The following is a 26,452-nucleotide window of genomic DNA, read 5'->3' as shown; positions in this document are numbered from 1 at the left end:
CCTCCTTCTCTGCATTCCTAAGCTACTGAACTGCATCAATAGTTTCCGTCATTGTCTAGCCTTTCCGGCTCCATGTAAGAGAAATACTGTATTTAATGGTCATTTAATATTCTTCATCACACGCTACATGTAGAATAATGCATGGTCCAGTCTTAGAATCAAGTTAGCCTTTCCCCTCCTGACTTCTAGTTTATATCAACATGTTCTCTAAACATCGGATACTAGATACTGTTTAGGTACATGTCGCCCTGACTCTCCAGACTTCAGTCTCTGCTCCTAGCACAGAGTTCATAGCCCCCAGCTTCTCCTAGTGATACGTCATTGCCAGTTTGCGCGCACCACCAGGTTAGAGGTCCCGGCTCCTCAGGTAGCCCCCTCCATGGTTTCCGCCCTATTCATGACATATTCTGTTACGTTTGCATCACATGTCTATGTATACGCCTCTGTTACACCCACTTTCACCCTTATCTTTCGCGACTGCTACGCGTCACGCCTATTGCTCCACCCACTGCTACGCCTATTGCAATGTAATGCTATGTGTTTGCGTTATGTATATATGCTCATGCACTGTTATTAAAAAAGTCATTCCTTCCCCTTGTCCCGATCCTGACACCAGCAGCGCTGCTGGGCCCTGCCATCCTATTCCTATGCAGGTTGTCCTGTTCCTGTCCTGTTATTCATTTATACATTCAAAAATAGGGTATTATTTATTTATTTACCACAAAGAGCAGGGAAAAGCAAGTCACCTTCACTTCTAGTCTCCTCTTCTATGCCTACCTGCCGTTCACTCACTCTGTCTTTGTTTCATTCTCTCCTTCCTCAACACCCCATCTCACTCACTGGCTCTATCATTTGTGCTCTTTCCCCTTGCTCTTCATTTCATAGTGGAAACATCTCTTGAATGGATCATTAGAAAATGAGGTTACATAAAATTAAAAATCTACTTATTGGAAACCAAAAATATCACAAGACTGAATGTAAGCCATTTCTTCAATAAAAGGGATTTTTTAGGCACCCCCCAAAAAACACATAAAACACCACTAGTGCTAGAAGAATATTATACGAGCTTGAAGACAGAATTGGGCAAATTCATTTGCAGTTGAAACTGAAGTTTGGTACTTATTCAGATATTATATGCACTGCCAATTTTTAGCTGAGATTCTGAAGGAACGCAGTGACAAAATGGACTTAAAGTTTTGTCAGAAGTGGGATTCGAACCCACGCCTCCAGTAGAGACTGCGACCTTAACGCAGCGCCTTAGACTTAGACCACTCGGCCATCCTGACCACATGTTGCTTGTCCATCTACATAGTGAGAAAGATAGTGTGAACAAAAAAAAACACACATCTTAGGCCATAAGTGGCTATAGCAAGAAAAAAACTCACTGCACTTTTCCAAAAAGACAACCATATAAGCCCATGTGAGGGAAATGATCTGATTTTCTCCCTCAAGAAAAAAGAAGATTAAACACAGGTTTGTCAGAAGTGGGATTTGAACCCACGCCTCCAGAAGAGACTGCAACCTGAACGCAGCGCCTTAGACCACTCGGCCATCCTGACTTGCATTTGCAGCAGCTTCCACAAGCCAGACAGCCATGCAAGTTTGGTACCGAAAAGGCATGCCCTCAATTTATTTATCCCATTATAAGCATTTCCAACAGATCTTTGAACAATCCATACAGAGCAGTACCTATGAAGAACTCTTTAGACCTTTAAAGCGTACAAAGAGAAAGTGCTATTCACCAGCCTTTTGAACGGCCCAAAGCTGCTTTGAAATTGAGTCAACAGCCACATCTTGGCTGACTAAAGCAAATTCAACAAGGGAGCTCAATGTCACAACATAGGGTGGAATACGCAAATCTAAGCAGCCCCTGATCACAGCCCTGAGGACATTGCTGTAAGTGTGCTGGAGTACAGCTGTGTACCAGGTGCTTGGCATTCTTCCAAATTTGCATGGCCTGTCTGGCCAGGGAATACAAGAGCATGACTCTTCTAGATGAGCTCTTACATGGGTCCTAAGCTCATTTGGTAAGGATTGCACTTTATCAGCAAGACTTTGTACAACAGAAATATATGAGAAACCCAAGCTCTCTTGACTAGACGAGGACAGAATAACGTCCCAGGTGAAGACGAACAGATGCAATTTTCATCAGATGTTATCCTGATGAAGAAGATTATATCTCCAAAAGTCATGTCAGAAGTGGGATTCGAACCCACGCCTCCAGAGGAGACTGCAGACTAAACACAGCGCCTTAGACCACTCGGCCATCCTGACAGTGGAGAGTCCTAAGAAATGTATAAAAGTCACTCAGAAATTTCTGCGTCCATGCAAGCTTGAAATAATTTCAACCTTCAAACACAAGGTGCAACTTTTTGCACAGGACAATAAACACAGAAGATCACATATGAAAGCATTTCATTTCACAGGTGTACTGTTTTTATGCTTTTAGAATAACTTATACCTCTCACCAGCTATTTAGGGTTCTGTATCCTACTCACAAAATTACCTTGCCTGCGACCTCTCTCTTTATACACAAACAACTACTGCTCAGGAAGTAGGAAGGCAGAAGGTGGGGCAGTTTATGCAAATTTATGTTGTCAATGTGCCTTGCAGATTCATGCAGAATTTCTAGTTCCTTGCTGGAAACAAGAGAGCAGGCCTTGTTTCAGATCAACTGTCCCTAGCAAGGAACGTCTGAGCACATCCATTCTTTTGCTCTCTAGCCCCTGGCTTGGGACTCACCCTCACTGGCTGAGGAGTGAAGTTCTGCATACCAACGTTGAATAGAAGGTATGTTTGTGATTGGTTTGAGATGGGTGGGAGGTCAAGAGCAGGGAAAAGCAAGTCACCTTCCCTTCTAGTCTCCTCTTCTATGCCTACCTGCCGTTCACTCACTCTGTCTTTGTTTCATTCTCTCCTTCCTCAACACCCCATCTCACTCACTGGCTCTATCATTTGTGCTCTTTCCCCTTGCTCTTCATTTCATAGTGGAAACATCTCTTGAATGGATCATTAGAAAATGAGGTTACATAAAATTAAAAATCTACTTATTGGAAACCAAAAATATCACAAGACTGAATGTAAGCCATTTCTTCAATAAAAGGGATTTTTTAGGCACCCCCCAAAAAACACATAAAACACCACTAGTGCTAGAAGAATATTATACGAGCTTGAAGACAGAATTGGGCAAATTCATTTGCAGTTGAAACTGAAGTTTGGTACTTATTCAGATATTATATGCACTGTCAATTTTTAGCTGAGATTCTGAAGGAACGCAGAGACAAAATGGACTTAAAGTTTTGTCAGAAGTGGGATTCGAAACCACGCCTCCAGGAGAGGCTGCGGCCTTAACGCAGCGCCTTAGACCACTCGGCCATCCTGACCACATGTTACTTGTCCATCTACATAGTGAGAAAGATAGTGTGAACAAAAAAAACACACATCTTAGGCCATAAGTGGCTATAGCAAGAAAAAAACTCACTGCACTTTTCCAAAAAGACAACCATATAAGCCCATGTGAGGGAAATGATCTGATTTTCTCCCTCAAGAAAATAGAAGATTAAACACAGGTTTGTCAGAAGTGGGATTTGAACCCACGCCTCCAGAAGAGACTGCGACCTGAACGCAGCGCCTTAGACCACTCGGCCATCCTGACTTGCATTTGCAGCACCTTCCACAAGCCAGACAGCCATGCAAGTTTGGTACCGAAAAGGCATGCCCTCAATTTATTTATCCCATTATAAGCATTTCCAACAGATCTTTGAACAATCCATACAGAGCAGTACCTATGAAGAACTCTTTAGACCTTTAAAGCGTACAAAGAGAAAGTGCTATTCACCAGCCACTTGAACGGCCCAAAGCTGCTTTGAAATTGAGTCAACAGCCACATCTTGGCTGACTAAAGCAAATTCAACAAGGGAGCTCAATGTCACAACATAGGGTGGAATACGCAAATCTAAGCAGCCCCTGATCACAGCCCTGAGGACATTGCTGTAAGTGTGCTGGAGTACAGCTGTCTACCAGGTGCTTGGCATTCTTCCAAATTTGCATGGCCTGTCTGGCCAGGGAATACAAGAGCATGACTCTTCTAGATGAGCTCTTACATGGGTCCTAAGCTCATTTGGTAAGGATTGCACTTTATCAGCAAGACTTTGTACAACAGAAATATATGAGAAACCCAAGCTCTCTTGACTAGACGAGGACGGAATAACGTCCCAGGTGAAGACGAACAGATGCAACTTCCATCAGATGTTATCCTGATGAAGAAGATTATATCTCCAAAAGTCATGTCAGAAGTGGGATTCGAACCCACGCCTCCAGAGGAGACTGCGGCCTAAACACAGCGCCTTAGACCACTCAGCCATCCTGACAGTGGAGAGTCCTAAGAAATGTATAAAAGTCACTCAGAAATTTCTGCGTCCATGCAAGCTTGAAATAATTTCAACCTTCAAACACAAGGTGCAACTTTTTGCACAGGACAATAAACACAGAAGATCACATATGAAAGCATTTCATTTCACAGGTGTACTGTTTTTATGCTTTTAGAATAACTCATACCTCTCACCAGCTATTTAGGGTTCTGTATCCTACTCACAAAATTACCTTGCCTGCGACCTCTCTCTTTATACACAAACAACTACTGCTCAGGAAGTAGGAAGGCAGAAGGTGGGGCAGTTTATGCAAATTTATGCTGTCAATGTGCCTTGCAGATTCATGCAGAATTTCTAGATCCTTGCTGGAAACAAGAGAGCAGGCCTTGTTTCAGATCAACTGTCCCTAGCAATGAACGTCTGAGCACATCCATTCTTTTGCTCTCTAGCCCCTGGCTTGGGACTCACCCTCACTGGCTGAGGAGTGAAGTTCTGCATACCAACGTTGCATAGAAGGTATGTTTGTGATTGGTTTGAGATGGGTGGGAGGTCAAGAGCAGGGAAAAGCAAGTCACCTTCACTTCTAGTCTCCTCTTCTATGCCTACCTGCCGTTCACTCACTCTGTCTTTGTTTCATTCTCTCCTTCCTCAACACCCCATCTCACTCACTGGCTCTATCATTTGTGCTCTTTCCCCTTGCTCTTCATTTCATAGTGGAAACATCTCTTGAATGGATCATTAGAAAATGAGGTTACATAAAAATAAAAATCTACTTATTGGAAACCAAAAATATCACAAGACTGAATGTAAGCCATTTCTTCAATAAAAGGGATTTTTTAGGCACCCCCCAAAAAACACATAAAACACCACTAGTGCTAGAAGAATATTATACGAGCTTGAAGACAGAATTGGGCAAATTCATTTGCAGTTGAAACTGAAGTTTGGTACTTATTCAGATATTATATGCACTGTCAATTTTTAGCTGAGATTCTGAAGGAACGCAGAGACAAAATGGACTTAAAGTTTTGTCAGAAGTGGGATTCGAAACCACGCCTCCAGGAGAGGCTGCGGCCTTAACGCAGCGCCTTAGACCACTCGGCCATCCTGACCACATGTTGCTTGTCCATCTACATAGTGAGAAAGATAGTGTGAACAAAAAAAACACACATCTTAGGCCATAAGTGACTATAGCAAGAAAAAAACTCACTGCACTTTTCCAAAAAGACAACCATATAAGCCCATGTGAGGGAAATGATCTGATTTTCTCCCTCAAGAAAAAAGAAGATTAAACACAGGTTTGTCAGAATTGGGATTTGAACCCACGCCTCCAGAAGAGACTGCGACCTGAACGCAGCGCCTTAGACCACTCGGCCATCCTGACTTGCATTTGCAGCACCTTCCACAAGCCAGACAGCCATGCAAGTTTGGTACCGAAAAGGCATGCCCTCAATTTATTTATCCCATTATAAGCATTTCCAACAGATCTTTGAACAATCCATACAGAGCAGTACCTATGAAGAACTCTTTAGACCTTTAAAGCGTACAAAGAGAAAGTGCTATTCACCAGCCACTTGAACGGCCCAAAGCTGCTTTGAAATTGAGTCAACAGCCACATCTTGGCTGACTAAAGCAAATTCAACAAGGGAGCTCAATGTCACAACATAGGGTGGAATACGCAAATCTAAGCAGCCCCTGATCACAGCCCTGAGGACATTGCTGTAAGTGTGCTGGAGTACAGCTGTCTACCAGGTGCTTGGCATTCTTCCAAATTTGCATGGCCTGTCTGGCCAGGGAATACAAGAGCATGACTCTTCTAGATGAGCTCTTACATGGGTCCTAAGCTCATTTGGTAAGGATTGCACTTTATCAGCAAGACTTTGTACAACAGAAATATATGAGAAACCCAAGCTCTCTTGACTAGACGAGGACGGAATAACGTCCCAGGTGAAGACGAACAGATGCAACTTCCATCAGATGTTATCCTGATGAAGAAGATTATATCTCCAAAAGTCATGTCAGAAGTGGGATTCGAACCCACGCCTCCAGAGGAGACCGCGGCCTAAACACAGCGCCTTAGACCACTCGGCCATCCTGACAGTGGAGAGTCCTAAGAAATGTATAAAAGTCACTCAGAAATTTCTGCGTCCATGCAAGCTTGAAATAATTTCAACCTTCAAACACAAGGTGCAACTTTTTGCACAGGACAATAAACACAGAAGATCACATATGAAAGCATTTCATTTCACAGGTGTACTGTTTTTATGCTTTTAGAATAACTCATACCTCTCACCAGCTATTTAGGGTTCTGTATCCTACTCACAAAATTACCTTGCCTGCGACCTCTCTCTTTATACACAAACAACTACTGCTCAGGAAGTAGGAAGGCAGAAGGTGGGGCAGTTTATGCAAATTTATGCTGTCAATGTGCCTTGCAGATTCATGCAGAATTTCTAGATCCTTGCTGGAAACAAGAGAGCAGGCCTTGTTTCAGATCAACTGTCCCTAGCAAGGAACGTCTGAGCACATCCATTCTTTTGCTCTCTAGCCCCTGGCTTGGGACTCACCCTCACTGGCTGAGGAGTGAAGTTCTGCATACCAACGTTGCATAGAAGGTATGTTTGTGATTGGTTTGAGATGGGTGGGAGGTCAAGAGCAGGGAAAAGCAAGTCACCTTCACTTCTAGTCTCCTCTTCTATGCCTACCTGCCGTTCACTCACTCTGTCTTTGTTTCATTCTCTCCTTCCTCAACACCCCATCTCACTCACTGGCTCTATCATTTGTGCTCTTTCCCCTTGCTCTTCATTTCATAGTGGAAACATCTCTTGAATGGATCATTAGAAAATGAGGTTACATAAAAATAAAAATCTACTTATTGGAAACCAAAAATATCACAAGACTGAATGTAAGCCATTTCTTCAATAAAAGGGATTTTTTAGGCACCCCCCAAAAAACACATAAAACACCACTAGTGCTAGAAGAATATTATACGAGCTTGAAGACAGAATTGGGCAAATTCATTTGCAGTTGAAATTGAAGTTTGGTACTTATTCAGAAATGATATGCACTGCCAATTTTTAGCTGAGATTCTGAAGGAACGCAGAGACAAAATGGACTTAAAGTTTTGTCAGAAGTGGGATTCGAACCCACACCTCCAGGAGAGACTGCGGCCTTAACGCAGCGCCTTAGACCACTCGGCCATCCTGACCACATGATGCTTGTTCATCTACATAGTGAGAAAGATAGTGTGAACAAAAAAAACACACATCTTAGGCCATGAGTGGCTATAGCAAGAAAAAAACTCACTGCACTTTTCCAAAAAGACAACCATATAAGCCCATGTGAGGGAAATGATCTGATTTTCTCCCTCAAGAAAATAGAAGATTAAACACAGGTTTGTCAGAAGTGGGATTTGAACCCACGCCTCCAGAAGAGACTGCGACCTGAACGCAGCGCCTTAGACCACTCGGCCATCCTGACTTGCATTTGCAGCACCTTCCACAAGCCAGACAGCCATGTAAGTGGGGTACCGAAAAGGCATGCCCTCAATTTATTTATCCCATTATAAGCATTTCCAACAGATCTTTGAACAATCCATACAGAGCAGTACCTATGAAGAACTCTTTAGACCTTTAATGAGTACAAAGAGAAAGTGCTATTCACCAGCCACTTGAACGGCCCAAAGCTGCTTTGAAATTGAGTCAATAGCCACATCTTGGCTGACTAAAGCAAATTCAACAAGGGATCTCAATGTCACAACATAGGGTGGAATTCGCAAATCTAAGCAGCCCCTGATCACTGCCCTGAGGAAATTGCTGTAAGTGTGCTGGAGTCCAGCTGTCTACCAGGTGCTTGGCATTCTTCCAAATTTGTATGGCCTGTCTGGCCAGGGAATACAAGAGAATGACTCTTCTAGATGAGCTCTTACATGGGTCATAAGATCATTTGGTAAGGATTGCACTTTATCAGCAAGACTTTGTACAACAGAAATATATGAGAAACCCAAGCTCTCTTGACTAGACGAGGACAGAATAACGTCCCAGGTGAAGACGAACAGAAGCAACTTCCATCAGATGTTATCCTGATGAAGAAGATTATATCTCCAAAAGTCATTTCAGAAGTGGGATTCGAACCCACGCCACCAGAGGAGACTGCGGCCTAAACACAGCGCCTTAGACCACTCGGCCATCCTGACAGTGAAGAGTCCTAAGAAATGTATAAAAGTCACTCTGAAATTTCTGCGTCCATGCAAGCTTGAAATAATTTCAACCTTCAAACACAAGGTGCAACTTTTTGCACAGGACAATAAACACAGAAGATCACATATGAAAGCATTTCATTTCACAGGTGTACTGTTTTTATGCTTTTAGAATAACTTATACCTCTCACCAGCTATTTAGGGTTCTGTATCCTACTCACAAAATTACCTTGCCTGCGACCTTTCTCTCTATACACAAACAACTACTGCTCAGGAAGTAGGAAGGCCGAAGGTGGGGCAGTTTATGCAAATTTATGTTGGCAATGTGCCTTGCACATTCATGCAGAATTTCTAGATCCTTGCTGGAAACAAGAGAGCAGGCCTTGTTTCAGATCAACTGTCCCTAGCAAGGAACGTCTGAGCACATCCATTCTTTTGCTCTCTAGCCCCTGGCTTGGGACTCACCCTCACTGGCTGAGGAGTGAAGTTCTGCATACCAACGTTGCATAGAAGGTATGTTTGTGATTGGTTTGAGATGGGTGGGAGGTCAAGAGCAGGGAAAAGCAAGTCACTTTCACTTCTAGTCTCCTCTTCTATGCCTACCTGCCGTTCACTCACTCTGTCTTTGTTTCATTCTCTCCTTCCTCAACACCCCATCTCACTCACTCGCTCTATCATTTGTGCTCTTTCCCCTTTCTCTTCATTTCATAGTGGAAACATCTCTTGAATGGATCATTAGAAAATGAGGTTACATAAAATTAAAAATCTACTTATTGGAAACCAAAAATATCACAAGACTGAATGTAAGCCATTTCTTCAATAAAAGGGATTTTTTAGGCACCCCCTGAAAAACACATAAAACACCACTAGTGCTAGAAGAATATTATAAGAGCTTGAAGACAGAATTGGGCAAATTCATTTGCAGTTGAAACTGAAGTTTGGTACTTATTCAGATATTATATGCACTGCCAATTTTTAGCTGAGATTCTGAAGGAACGCAGAGACAAAATGGACTTAAAGTTTTGTCAGAAGTGGGATTCAAACCCACGCCTCCAGGAGAGACTGCGGCCTTAATGCAGCTCCTTAGACCACTCGGCCATCCTGACCACATGTTGCTTGTCCATCTACATAGTGAGAAAGATAGTGTGAACAAAAAAAACACACATCTTAGGCCATAAGTGGATATAGCAAGAAAAAAACTCACTGCACTTTTCCAAAAAGACAACCATATAAGCCCATGTGAGGGAAATGATCTGATTTTCTCCCTCAATAAAAAAGAAGATTAAACACAGGTTTGTCAGAAGTGGGATTTGAACCCACGCTTCCAGAAGAGACTGCGACCTGAACGCAGCGCCTTACACCACTCGGCATCCTGACTTGCATTTGCAGCACCTTCCACAAGCCAGACAGCCATGCAAGTTTGGTACCGAAAAGGCATGCCCTCAATTTATTTATCCCATTATAAGCATTTCCAACAGATCTTCGAACAATCCATACAGAGCAGTACCTATGAAGAACTCTTTAGACCTTTAAAGCGTACAAAGAGAAAGTGCTATTCACCAGCCACTTGAACGGCCCAAAGCTGCTTTGAAATTGAGTCAACAGCCACATCTTGGCTGACTAAAGCAAATTCAACAAGGGATCTCAATGTCACAACATAGGGTGGAATTCGCAAATCTAAGCAGCCCCTGATCACTGCCCTGAGGAAATTGCTGTAAGTGTGCTGGAGTCCAGCTGTCTACCAGGTGCTTGGCATTCTTCCAAATTTGTATGGCCTGTCTGGCCAGGGAATACAAGAGAATGACTCTTCTAGATGAGCTCTTACATGGGTCATAAGATCATTTGGTAAGGATTGCACTATATCAGCAAGACTTTGTACAACAGAAATATATGAGAAACCCAAGCTCTCTTGACTAGACGAGGACAGAATAACGTCCCAGGTGAAGACGAACAGAAGCAACTTCCATCAGATGTTATCCTGATGAAGAAGATTATATCTCCAAAAGTCATTTCAGAAGTGGGATTCGAACCCACGCCACCAGAGGAGACTGCGGCCTAAACACAGCGCCTTGGACCACTTGGCCATCCTGACAGTGAAGAGTCCTAAGAAATGTATAAAAGTCACTCTGAAATTTCTGCGTCCATGCAAGCTTGAAATAATTTCAACCTTCAAACACAAGGTGCAACTTTTTGCACAGGACAATAAACACAGAAGATCACATATGAAAGCATTTCATTTCACAGGTGTACTGTTTTTATGCTTTTAGAATAACTTATACCTCTCACCAGCTATTTAGGGTTCTGTATCCTACTCACAAAATTACCTTGCCTGCGACCTTTCTCTCTATACACAAACAACTACTGCTCAGGAAGTAGGAAGGCAGAAGGTGGGGCAGTTTATGCAAATTTATGCTGGCAATGTGCCTTGCACATTCATGCAGAATTTCTAGATCCTTGCTGGAAACAAGAGAGCAGGCCTTGTTTCAGATCAACTGTCCCTAGCAAGGAACGTCTGAGCACATCCATTCTTTTGCTCTCTAGCCCCTGGCTTGGGACTCACCCTCACTGGCTGAGGAGTGAAGTTCTGCATACCAACGTTGCATAGAAGGTATGTTTGTGATTGGTTTGAGATGGGTGGGAGGTCAAGAGCAGGGAAAAGCAAGTCACCTTCACTTCTAGTCTCCTCTTCTATGCCTACCTGCCGTTCACTCACTCTGTCTTTGTTTCATTCTCTCCTTCCTCAACACCCCATCTCACTCACTGGCTCTATCATTTGTGCTCTTTCCCCTTGCTCTTCATTTCATAGTGGAAACATCTCTTGAATGGATCATTAGAAAATGAGGTTACATAAAATTAAAAATCTACTTATTGGAAACCAAAAATATCACAAGACTGAATGTAAGCCATTTCTTCAATAAAAGGGATTTTTTAGGCACCCCCCAAAAAACACATAAAACACCACTAGTGCTAGAAGAATATTATACGAGCTTGAAGACAGAATTGGGCAAATTCATTTGCAGTTGAAACTGAAGTTTGGTACTTATTCAGATATTATATGCACTGCCAATTTTTAGCTGAGATTCTGAAGGAACGCAGTGACAAAATGGACTTAAAGTTTTGTCAGAAGTGGGATTCGAACCCACGCCTCCAGGAGAGACTGCGGCCTAAACGCAGCGCCTTAGACCACTCGGCCATCCTGACCACATGTTGCTTGTCCATCTACATAGTGAGAAAGATAGTGTGAACAAAAAAAACACACATCTTAGGCCATAAGTGGCTATAGCAAGAAAAAAACTCACTGCACTTTTCCAAAAAGACAACCATATAAGCCCATGTGAGGGAAATGATCTGATTTTCTCCCTCAAGAAAAAAGAAGATTAAACACAGGTTTGTCAGAAGTGGGATTTGAACCCACGCCTCCAGAAGAGACTGCGACCTGAACGCAGCGCCTTAGACCACTCGGCCATCCTGACTTGCATTTGCAGCACCTTCCACAAGCCAGACAGCCATGCAAGTTTGGTACCGAAAAGGCATGCCCTCAATTTATTTATCCCATTATAAGCATTTCCAACAGATCTTTGAACAATCCATACAGAGCAGTACCTATGAAGAACTCTTTAGACCTTTAAAGCGTACAAAGAGAAAGTGCTATTCACCAGCCACTTGAACGGCCCAAAGCTGCTTTGAAATTGAGTCAACAGCCACATCTTGGCTGACTAAAGCAAATTCAACAAGGGAGCTCAATGTCACAACATAGGGTGGAATACGCAAATCTAAGCAGCCCCTGATCACAGCCCTGAGGACATTGCTGTAAGTGTGCTGGAGTACAGCTGTCTACCAGGTGCTTGGCATTCTTCCAAATTTGCATGGCCTGTCTGGCCAGGGAATACAAGAGCATGACTCTTCTAGATGAGCTCTTACATGGGTCCTAAGCTCATTTGGTAAGGATTGCACTTTATCAGCAAGACTTTGTACAACAGAAATATATGAGAAACCCAAGCTCTCTTGACTAGATGAGGACGGAATAACGTCCCAGGTGAAGACGAACAGATGCAACTTCCATCAGATGTTATCCTGATGAAGAAGATTATATCTCCAAAAGTCATGTCAGAAGTGGGATTCGAACCCATGCCTCCAGAGGAGACTGCGGCCTAAACACAGCGCCTTAGACTACTCGGCCATCCTGACAGTGGAGAGTCCTAAGAAATGTATAAAAGTCACTCAGAAATTTCTGCGTCCATGCAAGCTTGAAATAATTTCAACCTTCAAACACAAGGTGCAACTTTTTGCACAGGACAATAAACACAGAAGATCACATATGAAAGCATTTCATTTCACAGGTGTACTGTTTTTATGCTTTTAGAATAACTCATACCTCTCACCAGCTATTTAGGGTTCTGTATCCTACTCACAAAATTACCTTGCCTGCGACCTCTCTCTTTATACACAAACAACTACTGCTCAGGAAGTAGGAAGGCAGAAGGTGGGGCAGTTTATGCAAATTTATGCTGTCAATGTGCCTTGCAGATTCATGCAGAATTTCTAGATCCTTGCTGGAAACAAGAGAGCAGGCCTTGTTTCAGATCAACTGTCCCTAGCAAGGAACGTCTGAGCACATCCATTCCTTTGCTCTCTAGCCCCTGGCTTGGGACTCACCCTCACTGGCTGAGGAGTGAAGTTCTGCATACCAACGTTGCATAGAAGGTATGTTTGTGATTGGTTTGAGATGGGTGGGAGGTCAAGAGCAGGGAAAAGCAAGTCACCTTCACTTCTAGTCTCCTCTTCTATGCCTACCTGCCGTTCACTCACTCTGTCTTTGTTTCATTCTCTCCTTCCTCAACACCCCATCTCACTCACTGGCTCTATCATTTGTGCTCTTTCCACTTGCTCTTCATTTCATAGTGGAAACATCTCTTGAATGGATCATTAGAAAATGAGGTTACATAAAAATAAAAATCTACTTATTGGAAACCAAAAATATCACAAGACTGAATGTAAGCCATTTCTTCAATAAAAGGGATTTTTTAGGCACCCCCCAAAAAACACATAAAACACCACTAGTGCTAGAAGAATATTATACGAGCTTGAAGACAGAATTGGGCAAATTCATTTGCAGTTGAAATTGAAGTTTGGTACTTATTCAGAAATGATATGCACTGCCAATTTTTAGCTGAGATTCTGAAGGAACGCAGAGACAAAATGGACTTAAAGTTTTGTCAGAAGTGGGATTCGAACCCACGCCTCCAGGAGAGACTGCAGCCTTAACGCAGCGCCTTAGACCACTCGGCCATCCTGACCACATGTTGCTTGTTCATCTACATAGTGAGAAAGATAGTGTGAACAAAAAAAACACACATCTTAGGCCATGAGTGGCTATAGCAAGAAAAAAACTCACTGCACTTTTCCAAAAAGACAACCATATAAGCCCATGTGAGGGAAATGATCTGATTTTCTCCCTCAAGAAAATAGAAGATTAAACACAGGTTTGTCAGAAGTGGGATTTGAACCCACGCCTCCAGAAGAGACTGCGACCTGAACGCAGCGCCTTAGACCACTCGGCCATCCTGACTTGCATTTGCAGCACCTTCCACAAGCCAGACAGCCATGTAAGTGGGGTACCGAAAAGGCATGCCCTCAATTTATTTATCCCATTATAAGCATTTCCAACAGATCTTCGAACAATCCATACAGAGCAGTACCTATGAAGAACTCTTTAGACCTTTAAAGCGTACAAAGAGAAAGTGCTATTCACCAGCCACTTGAACGGCCCAAAGCTGCTTTGAAATTGAGTCAACAGCCACATCTTGGCTGACTAAAGCAAATTCAACAAGGGATCTCAATGTCACAACATAGGGTGGAATTCGCAAATCTAAGCAGCCCCTGATCACTGCCCTGAGGAAATTGCTGTAAGTGTGCTGGAGTCCAGCTGTCTACCAGGTGCTTGGCATTCTTCCAAATTTGTATGGCCTGTCTGGCCAGGGAATACAAGAGAATGACTCTTCTAGATGAGCTCTTTCATGGGTCCTAAGCTCATTTGGTAAGGATTGCACTTTATCAGCAAGACTTTGTACAACAGAAATATATGAGAAACCCAAGCTCTCTTGACTAGACGAGGACAGAATAACGTCCCAGGTGAAGACGAACAGAAGCAACTTCCAGCAGATGTTATCCTGATGAAGAAGATTATATCTCCAAAAGTCATGTCAGAAGTGGGATTCGAACCCACGCTTCCAGAGGAGACTGCAGCCTAAACACAGCGCCTTAGACCACTCGGCCATCCTGACAGTGAAGAGTCCTAAGAAATGTATAAAAGTCACTCTGAAATTTCTGCGTCCATGCAAGCTTGAAATAATTTCAACCTTCAAACACAAGGTGCAACTTTTTGCACAGGACAATAAACACAGAAGATCACATATGAAAGCATTTCATTTCACAGGTGTACTGTTTTTATGCTTTTAGAATAACTTATACCTCTCACCAGCTATTTAGGGTTCTGTATCCTACTCACAAAATTACCTTGCCTGCGACCTTTCTCTCTATACACAAACAACTACTGCTCAGGAAGTAGGAAGGCAGAAGGTGGGGCAGTTTATGCAAATTTATGCTGGCAATGTGCCTTGCACATTCATGCAGAATTTCTAGATCCTTGCTGGAAACAAGAGAGCAGGCCTTGTTTCAGATCAACTGTCCCTAGCAAGGAACGTCTGAGCACATCCATTCTTTTGCTCTCTAGCCCCTGGCTTGGGACTCACCCTCACTGGCTGAGGAGTGAAGTTCTGCATACCAACGTTGCATAGAAGGTATGTTTGTGATTGGTTTGAGATGGGTGGGAGGTCAAGAGCAGGGAAAAGCAAGTCACCTTCACTTCTAGTCTCCTCTTCTATGCCTACCTGCCGTTCACTCACTCTGTCTTTGTTTCATTCTCTCCTTCCTCAACACCCCATCTCACTCACTGGCTCTCTATCATTTGTGCTCTTTCCCCTTGCTCTTCATTTCATAGTGGAAACATCTCTTGAATGGATCATTAGAAAATGAGGTTACATAAAATTAAAAATCTACTTATTGGAAACCAAAAATATCACAAGACTGAATGTAAGCCATTTCTTCAATAAAAGGGATTTTTTAGGCACCCCCCAAAAAACACATAAAACACCACTAGTGCTAGAAGAATATTATACGAGCTTGAAGACAGAATTGGGCAAATTCATTTGCAGTTGAAACTGAAGTTTGGTACTTATTCAGATATTATATGCACTGCCAATTTTTAGCTGAGATTCTGAAGGAACGCAGAGACAAAATGGACTTAAAATTTTGTCAGAAGTGGGATTCGAACCCACGCCTCCAGCAGAGACTGTGGCCTTAATGCAGCTCCTTAGACCACTCGGCCATCCTGACCACATGTTGCTTGTCCATCTACATAGTGAGAAAGATAGTGTGAACAAAAAAAACACACATCTTAGGCCATAAGTGGATATAGCAAGAAAAAAACTCACTGCACTTTTCCAAAAAGACAACCATATAAGCCCATGTGAGGGAAATGATCTGATTTTCTCCCTCAATAAAAAAGAAGATTAAACACAGGTTTGTCAGAAGTGGGATTTGAACCCACGCCTCCAGAAGAGACTGCGACCTGAACGCAGCGCCTTAGACCACTCGGCATCCTGACTTGGATTTGCAGCACCTTCCACAAGCCAGACAGCCATGCAAGTTTGGTACCGAAAAGGCATGCCCTCAATTTATTTATCCCATTATAAGCATTTCCAACAGATCTTCGAACAATCCATACAGAGCAGTACCTATGAAGAACTCTTTAGACCTTTAAAGCGTACAAAGAGAAAGTGCTATTCACCAGCCACTTGAACGGCCCAAAGCTGCTTTGAAATTGAGTCAACAGCCACATCTTGGCTGACTAAAGCAAATTCAACAAGGGATCTCAATGTCACAACATAGGGTGGAATTCGCAAATCTAAGCAGCCCCTGATCACTGCCCTGAGGAAATTGCTGTAAGTGTGCTGGAGTCCAGCTGTCTACCAGGTGCTTGGCATTCTTCCAAATTTGTATGGCCTGTCTGGCCAGGGAATACAAGAGAATGACTCTTCTAGATGAGCTCTTACATGGGTCCTAAGCTCATTTGGTAAGGATTGCACTTTATCAGCAAGACTTTGTACAACCGAAATATATGAGAAACCCAAGCTCTCTTGACTAGACGAGGACAGAATAACGTCCCAGGTGAAGACGAACAGAAGCGACTTCCATCAGATGTTATCCTGATGAAGAAGATTATATCTCCAAAAGTCATGTCAGAAGTGGGATTCGAACCCACGACTCCAGAGGAGACTGCGGCCTAAACACAGCGCCTTAGACCACTAGGCCATCCTGACAGTGAAGAGTCCCAAGAAATGTATAAAAGTCACTCTGAAATTTCTGCGTCCATGCAAGCTTGAAATAATTTCAACCTTCAAACACAAGGTGCAACTTTTTGCACAGGACAATAAACACAGAAGATCACATATGAAAGCATTTCATTTCACAGGTGTACTGTTTTTATGCTTTTAGAATAACTTATACCTCTCACCAGCTATTTAGGGTTCTGTATCCTACTCACAAAATTACCTTGCCTGCGACCTTTCTCTCTATACACAAACAACTACTGCTCAGGAAGTAGGAAGGCAGAAGGTGGGGCAGTTTATGCAAATTTATGCTGGCAATGTGCCTTGCACATTCATGCAGAATTTCTAGATCCTTGCTGGAAACAAGAGAGCAGGCCTTGTTTCAGATCAACTGTCCCTAGCAAGGAACGTCTGAGCACATCCATTTATTTATTTATTTAGAATTTTATAGAGCGCACGGCTACCTCCAGAGGGGGTGTCCCGGCGCTAAGACTACTTGATTATCACAGAGGGGAGTACCAAGTTCATAAAAAATCTGGAAGTGTACAGAAGCTTTGTAGACTAGTGCTTAGAAAACAGCCAAGTTTTCAGTTTACGGCGAAAGACTTGTTCTGATTCAGAAAACCTGAGATCCAAGGGAAGACTGTTCCAAAGCTTAGCGGACAGAACGGTAAAGGTTCTACCACCAGTACGCGTGAGTCTGAAGCGAGGAACCGTCATCAGGCATAGACTATTAGATCTCAGATGCCTAACTGAAGAAGCTATATTAAGCCTTTTGCTCAAATAGCAGGGGCCAATGCCATTGATTGCCCTAAAGGCAAGGGTCAGAACCTTAAAATCAATGCGGCGGGCAATTGGGAGCCAATGAAGCTCCTCTCGATAGGCTCTGACCGAGTTGCGTGGAGGGATGTTGCCAATCAGCCTTGCAGCCGCATTTTGTATAATCTGAAGTCGATCAATGAGATATTGGGGGGCACCGGCATAGAGGCTGTTGGCATAATCAAGATGAGACGTAATAAGTCCCTGAACCACTGTTTTACGGGAAGATTGGGGGAGATAGGGAAAAATCTTCCTGATCATGCGCAGTTTATTAAAGCAAGCAGCCGCCACTTTATTAACCTGGATTTTTCCGGACAAGGTATTGTCAAATATAAAGCCCAGGTTGCGGGCTGAATGCACTGGTACAGGAGGAGGGTCCAGAATGGCAGGCCACCAGAGGGTAGAAGGGGGAGCAGTTTTCTGGCTGAAAAAAAGGACCTCTGTTTTTTCAGTGTTAAGGGCAAGATGGTTAGCAGCCATCCAAGTGCAGATATTGCCAAGGCAGTTTCGAAAGTTGGAAAAGAGGGAGTCAGAATGGTCTCTAAATGAAAAAACAAGCTGAGTATCATCAGCATACGAGACCACCCTGACTCCGAAAGACTCAACTACCTTGGCAAGAGGGGCCAGGTAAACATTAAACAATAAAGGGCTCAAAGCTGAGCCCTGGGGTACGCCACACAGGAGGGGTTTATCTTCAGATTGGTAAGGATGCAGCAGTACCCTTTGGGTCCGTCCGGATAAAAAGGATTTGATCCATGCTAAAACAGTGCCCTCAATCCCCAGCTGTTGGAGTCTGGATGTAAGAATGACATGGGAAACCGTGTTGAATGCGGCGGATAGGTCGAGGAGAACCAACATGGCCTCCTCACCCCTATCCACCGATTCCCTAATTGTCTCTGAGACTTCCAGCAACGCTGTCTCGGTGCTGTAGCCGGTTCGAAACCCAGATTGGGAATCGTGAAGCAGTTTATTTGTTTCCAAGAATTGGGCCATTTGTTTCTGAACAACTTTCTCCAATATCTTAGCTGGCTTAGGCAGAAGCGAAATGGGTCGGTAGCTGCAGAACAGGGAAGAATCAGCGTTGGGTTTTTTACGAATGGGAAGCAGCCTAGCTTGTTTCCATGCTGAAGGAAAAAGACCCTGGGTCAGGGAGGCGTTCCAAATGGAAAGAAGGGGATTAACTAAAACAGGGGCAAGATTGCCCATTATTTTAGCAGGAACAGGGTCTAAAGGTGAGCCAGACTTGACTTGCTGAAGAAGAGATAAAGCAGACTCAAATGATAATTCATTAAAGGAGTTGAAGGAACTTTGCACAAGGGGAGAGGAGTCTGAAATTGGGTTGGGCATGGCTGAGACAAATGAAGAAGCAAGTTTAGCAATTTTATCCTGAAAAAAATCAGAGAGACCGTTGCAAAGATCTTGGGTAGGGCTGCATTGAGTTTTTATGGCCTGAGGAGTAACAAAATCTTTCACAATTGAGAAAAGAGTTTTTGATGAATTCTGTGCCTGTTGAATACGGTTAGAGAAATATGATCTCATCGAAGAACGTTTGAGCATTTGAAATTTATTTAAAGCAGATTTATAGGCCAGTTTAGCCTCTGGATCATATTTCTGACGCCAAATGCGTTCTAGCCTTTTACATTTGCTTTTTTCCTCGCGAAGGAGGGGGGTAAACCAGGGAGCCGAGGGACGAGATCTGGCGGATGCCAGGGGAGCAAGAGGAGCAATGGAATCAAGTACTGAGGTAAGGACAGAGTTGTATCTTGCCGTTTCCGTATCCAGATCCACCGTCTGATTAAAATGGAACTGAAATTGAGACTCAATGGCATCACAGGTCACCTTAGCCCATTTACGACCACTATCTCTGCTAAGGGAAGAGGTAGGGGGAAGGGGAGGTCTGTCAATATGAAAGGGGATAAAAAAGTGGTCAGACCAGGTAAGAGGGAAAGATGGAAAAACCGTTATGCAAGGATGATTTGAAAAAATCAAATCTAATGCGTGACCGGCTTTGTGCGTAGGGCCTTTAACTAGTTGGGACAAGGTCAGTCCTTGTAAGGTTTCCAGAATTGAAGAGGCTTGAGCACAGGAAGGATTATCTATGTGAAGATTAAAATCTCCCAGCACTGTGAAGTGCGAGTGTTTAAGGGAAAAGTCCGCAATTGAGTGCACAAGGGCACTGAGAGAACAGGCAGTAACGGGGGGAGGGTTATATACAAGGATACCAGCAAAGATAATGCGGGCAGCGTCCTTAATTACAAAATACATGGCCTCGATCAAACCGAGGTTAATAATTTGAGTCGAGCTCAGAGTAAAATGAGATTTAGCAATGATCGCCAGACCCCCTCCAGGTTTAGGACCGTCACGATTAATGCCTATCAAACGGAAGCCGGAGGGAATGGCCAAGTTAATATCTGGCATGGACGAGTCTTTAAGCCATGTTTCAGTGAGAAATAAAATATCCCACTTGTTTGTATCTAGTAGAAGCCAAATGTCAGATGCATGTGCAGGAAGAGACCGGCAGTTAATTAGGCCGGCATGAATGGTAGGCGAGGATGAGCAGTGAGTACCACTGTTGGATGGTAAACAGCGTGTAGTGCAAGCGGGAATAAAAAGATTACACCCTGGGCAAGAATAAGAACAATTGTCCAAAGTTTGGGGGTTACAGTGTTTGTGCGGGTTACAAGTGTTACGGCGTAATAATGTAAGTTGCTCCGAAGACCAGGTGATCATGCAGGTATGAGAGGCAGGGGGACTGGCGCTGAGCGCGGGTCCGGCGCGGACGGGCGCAGACAGGCTTGCCTTAGGCGCGCCCGCTGCGCCCGCCCGCTGCGCGGACGGGAAAGTCATTTTTTTATATCCATAGCGTAAAGGGAGTGGGAGGAGGGTGGGAGGCGTCCAGGAGCTGGAGCGCTACCCTGCCTCCCCCCAAGATGGCGGTTCCGCTTTGCCCAGCCGGCGAGAGCGCTGTGCTCGGCTGCACCGGTGAAGAAGTGGAGATCGGGACCCCTGTGACGATTTAATCTCGTCCAAACATGCAGGCGGTCAGTAACCGATTTTTAAAAGAGCCACAATTAAAATAATTACAATGTTTAAAATGCCGGTCAGCGTGACTGCATACAGGTCATAAGTCACCACACAAACAATTTCTGAGCACACAATCATACAGGTTCGATTTTAGTAGTTAGCAGAGAAAGCAAAATGCCCCCGGCTTCCGCCTCAGGGGAAAACTAGTAGTCAGTTTCCACAATTACTAACACTCCTTAAGTAGTGAGGGAGGGCGGGAGGCGTCCAGGAGCTGGAGCGCTACCCTGCCTCCCCCCAAGATGGCGGTTCCGCTTTGCCCAGCCGGCGAGAGTGCTGTGCTCGGCTGCACCGGTGAAGAAGTGGAGATCGGGACCCCTGTGACGATTTAATCTCGTCCAAACATGCAGGCGGTCAGTAACCGATTTTTAAAAGAGCCACAATTAAAATAATTACAATGTTTAAAATGCCGGTCAGCGTGACTGCATACAGGTCATAAGTCACCACACAAACAATTTCTGAGCACACAATCATACAGGTTCGATTTTAGTAGTTAGCAGAGAAAGCAAAATGCCCCCGGCTTCCGCCTCAGGGGAAAACTAGTAGTCAGTTTCCACAATTACTAACACTCCTTAAGTAGTGAGGGAGGGCGGGAGGCGTCCAGGAGCTGGAGCGCTACCCTGCCTCCCCCCAAGATGGCGGTTCCGCTTTGCCCAGCCGGCGAGAGTGCTGTGCTCGGCTGCACCGGTGAAGAAGTGGAGATCGGGACCCCTGTGACGATTTAATCTCCATTCCATTCCATTCTTTTGCTCTCTAGCCCCTGGCTTGGGACTCACCCTCACTGGCTGAGGAGTGAAGTTCTGCATACCAACGTTGCATAGAAGGTATGTTTGTGATTGGTTTGAGATGGGTGGGAGGTCAAGAGCAGGGAAAAGCAAGTCACCTTCACTTCTAGTCTCCTCTTCTATGCCTACCTGCCGTTCACTCACTCTGTCTTTGTTTCATTCTCTCCTTCCTCAACACCCCATCTCACTCACTGGCTCTATCATTTGTGCTCTTTCCCCTTGCTCTTCATTTCATAGTGGAAACATCTCTTGAATGGATCATTAGAAAATGAGGTTACATAAAATTAAAAATCTACTTATTGGAAACCAAAAATATCACAAGACTGAATGTAAGCCATTTCTTCAATAAAAGGGATATTTTAGGCACCCCCCAAAAAACACATAAAACACCACTAGTGCTAGAAGAATATTATACGAGCTTGAAGACAGAATTGGGCAAATTCATTTGCAGTTGAAACTGAAGTTTGGTACTTATTCAGATATTATATGCACTGCCAATTTTTAGCTGAGATTCTGAAGGAACGCAGTGACAAAATTGACTTAAAGTTTTGTCAGAAGTGGGATTCGAACCCACGCCTCCAGGAGAGACTGCGGCCTTAACACAGCACCTTAGACCACTCGGCCATCCTGACCACATGTTGCTTGTCCATCTACATAGTGAGAAAGATAGTGTGAACAAAAAAAACACACATCTTAGGCCATAAGTGGCTATAGCAAGAAAAAAACTCACTGCACTTTTCCAAAAAGACAACCATATAAGCCCATGTGAGGGAAATGATCTGATTTTCTCCCTCAAGAAAAAAGAAGATTAAACACAGGTTTGTCAGAAGTGGGATTTGAACCCACGCCTCCAGAAGAGACTGCAACCTGAACGCAGCGCCTTAGACCATTCGGCCATCCTGACTTGCATTTGCAGCACCTTCCACAAGCCAGACAGCCATGCAAGTTTGGTACCGAAAAGGCATGCCCTCAATTTATTTATCCCATTATAAGCATTTCCAACAGATCTTTGAACAATCCACACAGAGCAGTACCTATGAAGAACTCTTTAGACCTTTAAAGCGTACAAAGAGAAAGTGCTATTCAACAGCTACTTGAACGGCGCAAAGCTGCTTTGAAATTGAGTCAACAGCCACATCTTGGCTGACTAAAGCAAATTCAACAAGGGAGCTCAATGTCACAACATAGGGTGGAATACGCAAATCTAAGCAGCCCCTGATCACAGCCCTGAGGACATTGCTATAAGTGTGCTGGAGTACAGCTGTCTACCAGGTGCTTGGCATTCTTCCAAATTTGCATGGCCTGTCTGGCCAGGGAATACAAGAGCATGACTCTTCTAGATGAGCTCTTACATGGGTCCTAAGCTCATTTGGTAAGGATTGCACTTTATCAGCAAGACTTTGTACAACAGAAATATATGAGAAACCCAAGCTCTCTTGACTAGACGAGGACGGAATAACGTCCCAGGTGAAGACGAACAGATGCAACTTCCATCAGATGTTATCCTGATGAAGAAGATTATATCTCCAAAAGTCATGTCAGAAGTGGGATTCGAACCCACGCCTCCAGAGGAGACTGCGGCCTAAACACAGCGCCTTAGACCACTCGGCCATCCTGACAGTGGAGAATCCTTAGAAATGTATAAAAGTCACTCAGAAATTTCTGCGTCCATGCAAGCTTGAAATAATTTCAACCTTCAAACACAAGGTGCAACTTTTTGCACAGGACAATAAACACAGAAGATCACATATGAAAGCATTTCATTTCACAGGTGTACTGTTTTTATGCTTTTAGAATAACTTATACCTCTCACCAGCTATTTAGGGTTCTGTATCCTACTCACAAAATTACCTTGCCTGCGACCTCTCTCTTTATACACAAACAACTACTGCTCAGGAAGTAGGAAGGCAGAAGGTGGGGCAGTTTATGCAAATTTATGCTGTCAATGTGCCTTGCAGATTCATGCAGAATTTCTAGATCCTTGCTGGAAACAAGAGAGCAGGCCTTGTTTCAGATCAACTGTCCCTAGCCAGCAACGTCTGAGCACATCCACTCTTTTGCTCTCTAGTCCCTGGCTTGGGACTCACCCTCACTGGCTGAGGAGTGAAGTTCTGCATACCAACGTTGCATAGAAGGTATGTTTGTGATTGGTTTGAGATGGGTGGGAGGTCAAGAGCAGGGTAAAGCAAGTCACCTTCACTTCTAGTCTCCTCTTCTGTGACTACCTGCCGTTCACTCACTCTGCCTTTGTTTCATTCTCTCCTTCCTCAACACCCCATCTCACTCACTGGCTCTATCATTTGTGCTCTTTCCCCTTGCTCTTCATTTCATAGTGGAAACATCTCTTGAATGGATCATTAGAAAATGAGGTTACATAAAAATAAAAATCTACTTATTGGAAACCAAAAATATCACAAGACTGAATGTAAGCCATTTCTTCAATAAAAGGGATTTTTTAGGCACCCCCCAAAAAACACATAAAACACCACTAGTGCTAGAAGAATATTATACGAGCTTGAAGACAGAATTGGGCAAATTCATTTGCAGTTGAAACTGAAGTTTGGTACTTATTCAGAAATGATATGCACTGCCAATTTTTAGCTGAGATTCTGAAGGAACGCAGAGACAAAATGGACTTAAAGTTTTGTCAGAAGTGGGATTCGAACCCACGCCTCCAGGAGAGACTGCGGCCTTAACGCAGCGCCTTAGACCACTCGGCCATCCTGACCACATGCTGCTTGTTCATCTACATAGTGAGAAAGATAGTGTGAACAAAAAAAACACACATCTTAGGCCATGAGTGGCTATAGCAAGAAAAAAACTCACTGCACTTTTCCAAAAAGACAACTATATAAGCCCATGTGAGGGAAATGATCTGATTTTCTCCCTCAAGAAAATAGAAGATTAAACACAGGTTTGTCAGAAGTGGGATTTGAACCCACGCCTCCAGAAGAGACTGCGACCTAAACCCAGCACCTTAGACCACTCGGCCATCCTGACTTGCATTTGCAGCACCTTCCACAAGCCAGACAGCCATGCAAGTGGGGAACCGAAAAGGCATGCCCTCAATTTATTTATCCCATTATAAGCATTTCCAACAGATCTTTGAACAATCCAAACAGAGCAGTACCTATGAAGAACTCTTTAGACCTTTAATGAGTACAAAGAGAAAGTGCTATTCACCAGCCACTTGAACGGCCCAAAGCTGCTTTGAAATTGAGTCAATAGCCACATCTTGGCTGACTAAAGCAAATTCAACAAGGGATCTCAATGTCACAACATAGGGTGGAATTCGCAAATCTAAGCAGCCCCTGATCACTGCCCTGAGGAAATTGCTGTAAGTGTGCTGGAGTCCAGCTGTCTACCAGGTGCTTGGCATTCTTCCAAATTTGTATGGCCTGTCTGGCCAGGGAATACAAGAGAATGACTCTTCTAGATGAGCTCTTACATGGGTCATAAGCTCATTTGGTAAGGATTGCACTTTATCAGCAAGACTTTGTACAACAGAAATATATGAGAAACCCAAGCTCTCTTGACTAGACGAGGACGGAATAACGTCCCAGGTGAAGACGAACAGATGCAACTTCCATCAGATGTTATCCTGATGAAGAAGATTATATCTCCAAAAGTCATGTCAGAAGTGGGATTCGAACCCACGCCTCCAGAGGAGACTGCGGCCTAAACACAGCGCCTTAGACCACTCGGCCATCCTGACAGTGGAGAGTCCTAAGAAATGTATAAAAGTCACTCAGAAATTTCTGCGTCCATGCAAGCTTGAAATAATTTCAACCTTCAAACACAAGGTGCAACTTTTTGCACAGGACAATAAACACAGAAGATCACATATGAAAGCATTTCATTTCACAGGTGTACTGTTTTTATGCTTTTAGAATAACTTATACCTCTCACCAGCTATTTAGGGTTCTGTATCCTACTCACAAAATTACCTTGCCTGCGACCTTTCTCTCTATACACAAACAACTACTGCTCAGGAAGTAGGAAGGCAGAAGGTGGGGCAGTTTATGCAAATTTATGCTGGCAATGTGCCTTGCACATTCATGCAGAATTTCTAGATCCTTGCTGGAAACAAGAGAGCAGGCCTTGTTTCAGATCAACTGTCCCTAGCAAGGAACGTCTGAGCACATCCATTCTTTTGCTCTCTAGCCCCTGGCTTGGGACTCACCCTCACTGGCTGAGGAGTGAAGTTCTGCATACCAACGTTGCATAGAAGGTATGTTTGTGATTGGTTTGAGATGGGTGGGAGGTCAAGAGCAGGGAAAAGCAAGTCACTTTCACTTCTAGTCTACTCTTCTATGCCTACCTGCCGTTCACTCACTCTGTCTTTGTTTCATTCTCTCCTTCCTCAACACCCCATCTCACTCACTCGCTCTATCATTTGTGCTCTTTCCCCTTGCTCTTCATTTCATAGTGGAAACATCTCTTGAATGGATCATTAGAAAATGAGGTTACATAAAATTAAAAATCTACTTATTGGAAACCAAAAATATCACAAGACTGAATGTAAGCCATTTCTTCAATAAAAGGGATTTTTTAGGCACCCCCCGAAAAACACATAAAACACCACTAGTGCTAGAAGAATATTATAAGAGCTTGAAGACAGAATTGGGCAAATTCATTTGCAGTTGAAACTGAAGTTTGGTACTTATTCAGATATTATATGCACTGCCAATTTTTAGCTGAGATTCTGAAGGAACGCAGAGACAAAATGGACTTAAAGTTTTGTCAGAAGTGGGATTCGAACCCACGCCTCCAGCAGAGACTGCGGCCTTAATGCAGCTCCTTAGACCACTC

General features: G+C 43.7%; 25 non-coding genes across 25 annotated transcripts; all 25 read right to left on the bottom strand.

Moving 5' to 3' along the window:
* Positions 1–1,197: 1,197 nt before the first annotated feature.
* TRNAL-AAG (transfer RNA leucine (anticodon AAG)) lies at positions 1,198–1,286 on the bottom strand. The gene has a single exon. It is a non-coding gene; the product is annotated as a tRNA-Leu (tRNA).
* A 190-nt stretch (positions 1,287–1,476) lies between these two features.
* TRNAL-CAG (transfer RNA leucine (anticodon CAG)) lies at positions 1,477–1,559 on the bottom strand. The gene has a single exon. It is a non-coding gene; the product is annotated as a tRNA-Leu (tRNA).
* Positions 1,560–2,191: 632 nt separating this feature from the next.
* On the bottom strand, positions 2,192–2,274 carry TRNAL-UAG (transfer RNA leucine (anticodon UAG)). Its single transcript has one exon. It is a non-coding gene; the product is annotated as a tRNA-Leu (tRNA).
* A 1,026-nt stretch (positions 2,275–3,300) lies between these two features.
* Positions 3,301–3,383, bottom strand: TRNAL-AAG (transfer RNA leucine (anticodon AAG)). Its single transcript has one exon. It is a non-coding gene; the product is annotated as a tRNA-Leu (tRNA).
* A 189-nt stretch (positions 3,384–3,572) lies between these two features.
* Positions 3,573–3,655, bottom strand: TRNAL-CAG (transfer RNA leucine (anticodon CAG)). The gene has a single exon. It is a non-coding gene; the product is annotated as a tRNA-Leu (tRNA).
* A 632-nt stretch (positions 3,656–4,287) lies between these two features.
* On the bottom strand, positions 4,288–4,370 carry TRNAL-UAG (transfer RNA leucine (anticodon UAG)). The gene has a single exon. It is a non-coding gene; the product is annotated as a tRNA-Leu (tRNA).
* A 1,026-nt stretch (positions 4,371–5,396) lies between these two features.
* Positions 5,397–5,479, bottom strand: TRNAL-AAG (transfer RNA leucine (anticodon AAG)). Its single transcript has one exon. It is a non-coding gene; the product is annotated as a tRNA-Leu (tRNA).
* Positions 5,480–5,668: 189 nt separating this feature from the next.
* On the bottom strand, positions 5,669–5,751 carry TRNAL-CAG (transfer RNA leucine (anticodon CAG)). Its single transcript has one exon. It is a non-coding gene; the product is annotated as a tRNA-Leu (tRNA).
* Positions 5,752–6,383: 632 nt separating this feature from the next.
* TRNAL-UAG (transfer RNA leucine (anticodon UAG)) lies at positions 6,384–6,466 on the bottom strand. The gene has a single exon. It is a non-coding gene; the product is annotated as a tRNA-Leu (tRNA).
* A 1,026-nt stretch (positions 6,467–7,492) lies between these two features.
* TRNAL-AAG (transfer RNA leucine (anticodon AAG)) lies at positions 7,493–7,575 on the bottom strand. Its single transcript has one exon. It is a non-coding gene; the product is annotated as a tRNA-Leu (tRNA).
* Positions 7,576–7,764: 189 nt separating this feature from the next.
* On the bottom strand, positions 7,765–7,847 carry TRNAL-CAG (transfer RNA leucine (anticodon CAG)). The gene has a single exon. It is a non-coding gene; the product is annotated as a tRNA-Leu (tRNA).
* A 632-nt stretch (positions 7,848–8,479) lies between these two features.
* Positions 8,480–8,562, bottom strand: TRNAL-UAG (transfer RNA leucine (anticodon UAG)). Its single transcript has one exon. It is a non-coding gene; the product is annotated as a tRNA-Leu (tRNA).
* A 3,121-nt stretch (positions 8,563–11,683) lies between these two features.
* TRNAL-UAG (transfer RNA leucine (anticodon UAG)) lies at positions 11,684–11,766 on the bottom strand. The gene has a single exon. It is a non-coding gene; the product is annotated as a tRNA-Leu (tRNA).
* A 189-nt stretch (positions 11,767–11,955) lies between these two features.
* On the bottom strand, positions 11,956–12,038 carry TRNAL-CAG (transfer RNA leucine (anticodon CAG)). Its single transcript has one exon. It is a non-coding gene; the product is annotated as a tRNA-Leu (tRNA).
* Positions 12,039–12,670: 632 nt separating this feature from the next.
* Positions 12,671–12,753, bottom strand: TRNAL-UAG (transfer RNA leucine (anticodon UAG)). The gene has a single exon. It is a non-coding gene; the product is annotated as a tRNA-Leu (tRNA).
* Positions 12,754–13,779: 1,026 nt separating this feature from the next.
* On the bottom strand, positions 13,780–13,862 carry TRNAL-AAG (transfer RNA leucine (anticodon AAG)). The gene has a single exon. It is a non-coding gene; the product is annotated as a tRNA-Leu (tRNA).
* Positions 13,863–14,051: 189 nt separating this feature from the next.
* Positions 14,052–14,134, bottom strand: TRNAL-CAG (transfer RNA leucine (anticodon CAG)). Its single transcript has one exon. It is a non-coding gene; the product is annotated as a tRNA-Leu (tRNA).
* A 632-nt stretch (positions 14,135–14,766) lies between these two features.
* Positions 14,767–14,849, bottom strand: TRNAL-UAG (transfer RNA leucine (anticodon UAG)). The gene has a single exon. It is a non-coding gene; the product is annotated as a tRNA-Leu (tRNA).
* A 2,014-nt stretch (positions 14,850–16,863) lies between these two features.
* Positions 16,864–16,946, bottom strand: TRNAL-UAG (transfer RNA leucine (anticodon UAG)). The gene has a single exon. It is a non-coding gene; the product is annotated as a tRNA-Leu (tRNA).
* Positions 16,947–22,189: 5,243 nt separating this feature from the next.
* Positions 22,190–22,272, bottom strand: TRNAL-AAG (transfer RNA leucine (anticodon AAG)). Its single transcript has one exon. It is a non-coding gene; the product is annotated as a tRNA-Leu (tRNA).
* A 189-nt stretch (positions 22,273–22,461) lies between these two features.
* Positions 22,462–22,544, bottom strand: TRNAL-CAG (transfer RNA leucine (anticodon CAG)). Its single transcript has one exon. It is a non-coding gene; the product is annotated as a tRNA-Leu (tRNA).
* A 632-nt stretch (positions 22,545–23,176) lies between these two features.
* On the bottom strand, positions 23,177–23,259 carry TRNAL-UAG (transfer RNA leucine (anticodon UAG)). The gene has a single exon. It is a non-coding gene; the product is annotated as a tRNA-Leu (tRNA).
* A 1,026-nt stretch (positions 23,260–24,285) lies between these two features.
* On the bottom strand, positions 24,286–24,368 carry TRNAL-AAG (transfer RNA leucine (anticodon AAG)). The gene has a single exon. It is a non-coding gene; the product is annotated as a tRNA-Leu (tRNA).
* A 189-nt stretch (positions 24,369–24,557) lies between these two features.
* Positions 24,558–24,640, bottom strand: TRNAL-UAG (transfer RNA leucine (anticodon UAG)). Its single transcript has one exon. It is a non-coding gene; the product is annotated as a tRNA-Leu (tRNA).
* A 632-nt stretch (positions 24,641–25,272) lies between these two features.
* On the bottom strand, positions 25,273–25,355 carry TRNAL-UAG (transfer RNA leucine (anticodon UAG)). The gene has a single exon. It is a non-coding gene; the product is annotated as a tRNA-Leu (tRNA).
* Positions 25,356–26,452: the final 1,097 nt, after the last annotated feature.

Source organism: Lissotriton helveticus, chromosome 8 (genome assembly GCF_964261635.1).
Source record: "Lissotriton helveticus chromosome 8, aLisHel1.1, whole genome shotgun sequence".
NCBI lineage: Eukaryota > Metazoa > Chordata > Amphibia > Caudata > Salamandridae > Lissotriton > Lissotriton helveticus.
The sequence above is the reverse complement of the archived record's forward strand: the minus strand, read 5'-3'. Positions and strand labels throughout refer to the sequence as shown.